The 4,862-nt window shown below is 47.1% G+C and overlaps 1 long non-coding RNA gene across 1 annotated transcript; it reads left to right on the forward strand.

The window, feature by feature from the left end:
* Positions 1-383: 383 nt before the first annotated feature.
* Positions 384-3,028, forward strand: LOC307225386. The gene is made up of 2 exons (XR_013842960.1): positions 384-437; positions 2,904-3,028. It is a non-coding gene; the product is annotated as an uncharacterized lncRNA (long non-coding RNA).
* Positions 3,029-4,862: the final 1,834 nt, after the last annotated feature.

The following is a 4,862-nucleotide window of genomic DNA, read 5'->3' on the forward strand; positions in this document are numbered from 1 at the left end:
TCAGGATTTATGCACAAATAGATTCTGCTGCTGTTGCAACATAGTAATTAAGAATTTGTCAGGGAAATTTGACCCTCTAGGGTAGAAATTACTTTGTAAAATAAGAATGGCAGAGCAACCAGTCTCCTTGCTGCATATAATTTAACTTGATTATTTATACATCAAAGGGAGTCAGCACTGGCTGCGGTATAATATTTAAGTAGAGGGATATTAGAGGAAGAGGCATCTAGTGAAATCTCTCTCCCCCCCTCCCCGCAACCCTCCAAATCTCCGTGAGAAAATAGAGGAAATTTTCATAAAGCATTTCATTTTGCATATAAATTGGTGCCTCGATTGTGCCTGTGAATTTACTGCTGTCAAATTTAATTTTTCTTTAATTCTTCAGGCCCCAGATGTGGAAGGCTCTGTGTGGAGGCTGCAATTTTCAATGCTTACAGGTAGCACCCCAATCGATAATGTCTCTTTATGAGAAATTACCGTTAATGTTATTGAGTATGCATTTGGCTTTATAGGATAATAAGGTAATATGAAATGCCAATTCATTCATTAGAAGGGAGCTAAGTGCTTAAATGAAATGGGTGACAGGTCTGGAGGGGGAACGAGGGAGGAAGGAGAGAGAGAGAGGGGGGGGCATAACAAAAGAGGTAGTCATGGGCAGGAAGTCAGGAATGGATTTCAAATGACCTAAGAACCCCCCACCCACCCCAATGATTTTAAGCCGTATATTTGCATTGGCTTTCGGTAAGCAATATGCATTTGGAGATTAAGTTGTTAGAGCGTTCACAGGTCAGGAAGCTGTTCAGGCTGAAAGTGGGATCTGATCTTTCAAAGGGGGCAGCAAAGCCTATTGGAGCCAGGCCAGAACTGTGGGCAAGCAGATCTCGTATGGGCACTCTCTGGCCTTGCAATCAATTGGTGGAACTGGCAGGGCCAGGCATTGGCATCTCCCAGTGCTTTTTTTTCATTTAAAAAAAAAGTTTAGAGAAGGGGTATGCAACCTAAGTGTGCTGATCCAGGGGGGAGGTTACCATGGGACCGAGGTCCAGGACCTGAGTTGAGGGTCGGCAGACAGTCCTCCTTGGGCGAAGCAGGGTCCACAGTGAGAAGCTGGGCAAGGACAGGAACTCTGGGGGAACAGGACTGGATGCTGGCCAAAACAGCTCTTCAACGATGTTGCTCCCGCAACCTGGGACCGGGCTGACTGGCCTTTATCTTCTCTGAGGCCAGGGGTGGTCCCGGCCCCCAGGAGACCCGCCTCTCCTGGCCTTAAGGCGAGCACTCCTCCTGGGAGAAACCAGTTCCCTTTGCCTCTCTGCCCTGAGCCTCTGCAGTTCAGGAGAGGCTGAAGGGTTACTGGACCCAGGGAGAGACTCACCTGTAGGCACTGAGTCCTCAACCACCTCTGGAGCCAGATGGATTCACCTGGTGCCTGCTCCTGAGGATCCAGCACAGGTGCAGGCGCTTCAGAATCAAGGCCCTGCCCCAGTTCAGCCGGCCCTGGAGGCGGGGACTCCTGTGCAGGCTGGGATTCCTCCGGTTCAGCCTCTGAATCGGATTCCCAGGCCATCACACTAAGGCCCGGGGGCCGGATCTGGCCCAATTGCCTTCTCAATCTGGCCTGCAGACAGTCTGGGAATCAGTGTGTTTTTACATGAGCAGAATGTGTGCTTTTATTTAAAATGCATCTCTGGGTTATTTGTGGGGCCTGCCTGGTGTTTTTACATGAGTAGAATGTGTGGTTTTATTTAAAATGCACCTCTGGGTTATTTGTGGAGCACTACAACGCAACAGTAACCACTTTCTGTAACTATCCAATCACTGAACGTCACTTTCAATTCCTTATTTGCATATGTAGACCTGAGTGAAAACTATCTACAGTATCCCCCTGCTGACCCAGGGTGAGAACTTCAGTTCATAACACTTTCCAACATTTATTTGTTAGTGTGTGATTTTCTTTTTTGTACATCTACCAAAAAATAAAATAAAATAAAATCAGGATTAAGGGGTTTCTCGGGACGGGGGGAATATGTGCTGTGTCCCATTGGTAAAGTAGCGGTGGTGCTCGCCCTTCTTCTGACAGGAAATGCTTGGAGGGGGGTGGACAAAAATAGGAGGTTGAGGAGGGTCAGTTGAGGGGAGTCCTTGTTTTTATCTGAGGAAAGTTAGAGGGTGTGGCTGTCACTGCTGGTTCACCTCTGCTCTCTGAGCATCCGAGCAGCAACAAGAGAGAGAGGAGGCAGAACAGCATCTTCCACTTGCCTTTTCAATTTTGCACCAAATACAGACACTCAGACAGAAACCCACCCACACCCCACTGGGCCTAATCTGGAGGTTTCCTGTGCCTGATACAAAGACTTGGTCCAGGAAGACCTATATGCACCATTTGATGGAAAGGTGCGGTCCAAACCGAACAAACAAATATGCAAATGAGCATTGCTGCAATGGAGATTTATTTGCTGGAGATGTACATTTCTATCCAGATTCAGGGTCCAGATGGCTGGGTACCAGCAGAGGCAAGAGGCAGTTTACCCCAATTTGCACTGAGAAATTCCCTTTGCTGGGTGCTATCCTTCATCCTCTGATTTCTGGAACAGGCCTTTTCCGTTGTGAAATTTGGTGCATTGTGATTTTGGGCACATGAAACAGACGTTCCTTAAATACAAATCTCCCCCGTGCCCTGTGCATAATGCAAAATGTTAGATTTGAGGCAACATGGATTTAGTATCATTCTGCCATAAAAAAAAGGTAGAGTTGTTTGGCTAGTTCCATCAACTTTTCCTTACTAACAAGAGTGCACTTGAACCTAGACTGAAGAGCCGTCTTCACTAATAAATGAAGGTATTTGTGTATGAAGAAAGTATTGTTATTTATAATTCATTATACTTCTCTTTAAAAATTTACAGTCGGGGAGCAGAATCGATATCTTTTGATGCACCAATCATACACCGTTGGCTCTACAGAGAGAAAGCAAGGATAATGACTATGATTGATGATGATGTTAATAAAGGTAATGAGTTGTTACCGGGAACTGATACAGTTGTGATGGCTAAACGCAAAAGGCAGTGTCTGGGCAAAAAGATTCCTCTTAACAATTCTGGGGAGATAGTCACGTAAACAGATCTGGCTTCCCCATCTCAAGACTAGCGACCTGTATACATGATGCATGGAAGAGTCAGCCAACGAGAGCAGGAATAGACCTGTGTGCACCTTGCGCTAAGGTGGTGGGGTTTGCATTCACTGCCTTGCTGTTATTGAACTGTAATGAACTGCAGGGTTGATCTCATTTCCGCAGAAGCCAAAGGCTGCAATCAGACAGCACTTTACTCCATTTCCCCAATATTTTCATACCTGAGGATTTCCACTTTTTTGCGATCTTCCACATGACAATAAAAAGCCACTTCTGGAAATCTAGTGGAAGTTTAGCACCCATTTCTAGCTCAATTCCTTCTGGAGGGGGAATCTACTTGGAAAATTCCAGGACGAAATTTGGGGTGCTAAGAGAATATTATTATTTTTTAGTCCCAAAATCATTACTTACGGTGGTGAGAAAAAAGTCATTGCGTGGACAGGCGGAGTCCACAGATCCCGAGTGGTCCCCCCCGTCATGTGGAATAACGACTCTAGACAACATGCTATGGGATTAAATTGGCCACAACTTTATTAAATTTCAAATGTGGGTAGACCTTGGCTCAGGCATTGGGCGTTCTCCCTCCCCAGTCGCCAGCCGGGGACCTAGGGAGCTACAGGGTTATCCAGTGTGTGGGGGGGGGGATGGGCCGGCTCTGGAGAACATATGTTCAAGCAGAGATAGCCGCCCCCGTTACGCCGCCGCAGGGGAGAGCAATGACGACCTTTCGGCGTACGGCCAAAGCCTCCCTTCAAAAACCCCTTTAACGGGGAACCCTGGTATCACCGCCGCAAAGAGGAAGATGGACTAAAGGATTCCGCCCAAGGCCTGATACCGCCAAAGTTGTGACGTTTTGCTACGGGAAAGGTGAAACCTGCCAATGCAGGGAAATTCCTTTCTGGCCCTTTAACAGCGACCTTATCGTAGCAGCGCCCGCATTCCTGTGGAGACAGGTTAACCTGCAAAACCTATGAAGAAAAGTTAACCTGCAAAAGAAGACATTAACTGAGGGTGGGTAGGGTGGGAGAAGCTCTGGAGCCAAGTGAGGATTACCAATTAAGATCCACCCTCTATTGTGTGGGCAGGTAATCCCTCCCCCTACCTGGCCTGGTTTCCCTGGCAACGCTTCCCCCAGGTGGGATTGGACAACTCACTGGGGTAGGCGGGGACCTCCAGGTATCCCACCTGAGGGAAGGCAAAGCCTATGCTGATGGGGCCACTCCAGATCCAGGGCTGTACGTGTCCACGCAAAGGGTGCCCCCCGTTTTAAGTGGGGAGCGGTCATTCCCAGTAAGTCCCCACGAGTGGACATTAAGGAGAATTTGCACTGGGAATGACTTTTTTCTCACCACCGTAAGTAATGATATTGGGACTAAAAAATAATAATCTTCCTAGTTGCCGAATTCTCTCCCACCTCCCCTTTTACCCGCTCCTCCCCTCTAAATTCAGAGAAAGGGGAGTCTAGGGAAATATTTGAAAAAGCACTAAATAACAGCAGCAGCAAGACCAAAATAGTTAAAGTGGAGCAATAATATTTTGTGGAAAGATGTTCCGTTCAGTTCAACTCCCATTCATCAGAAACTACCCTTGCGGTGCAATCTTATGCATGTCTGCTCAAGGAGATTTACTCACAGGTAAGTGTGTGTATAGGATTGCAGTCTTAAAAGCCTAAAGGGCGGACGGGGGAGAGAGATAATGTCAAGATACATCCTCAGCTGCTACAAATGGATGGAGC

This window comes from Podarcis cretensis, assembly GCF_951804945.1.
Source record: "Podarcis cretensis genome assembly, chromosome: 10".
In the NCBI taxonomy this organism is placed as follows: domain Eukaryota; kingdom Metazoa; phylum Chordata; class Lepidosauria; order Squamata; family Lacertidae; genus Podarcis; species Podarcis cretensis.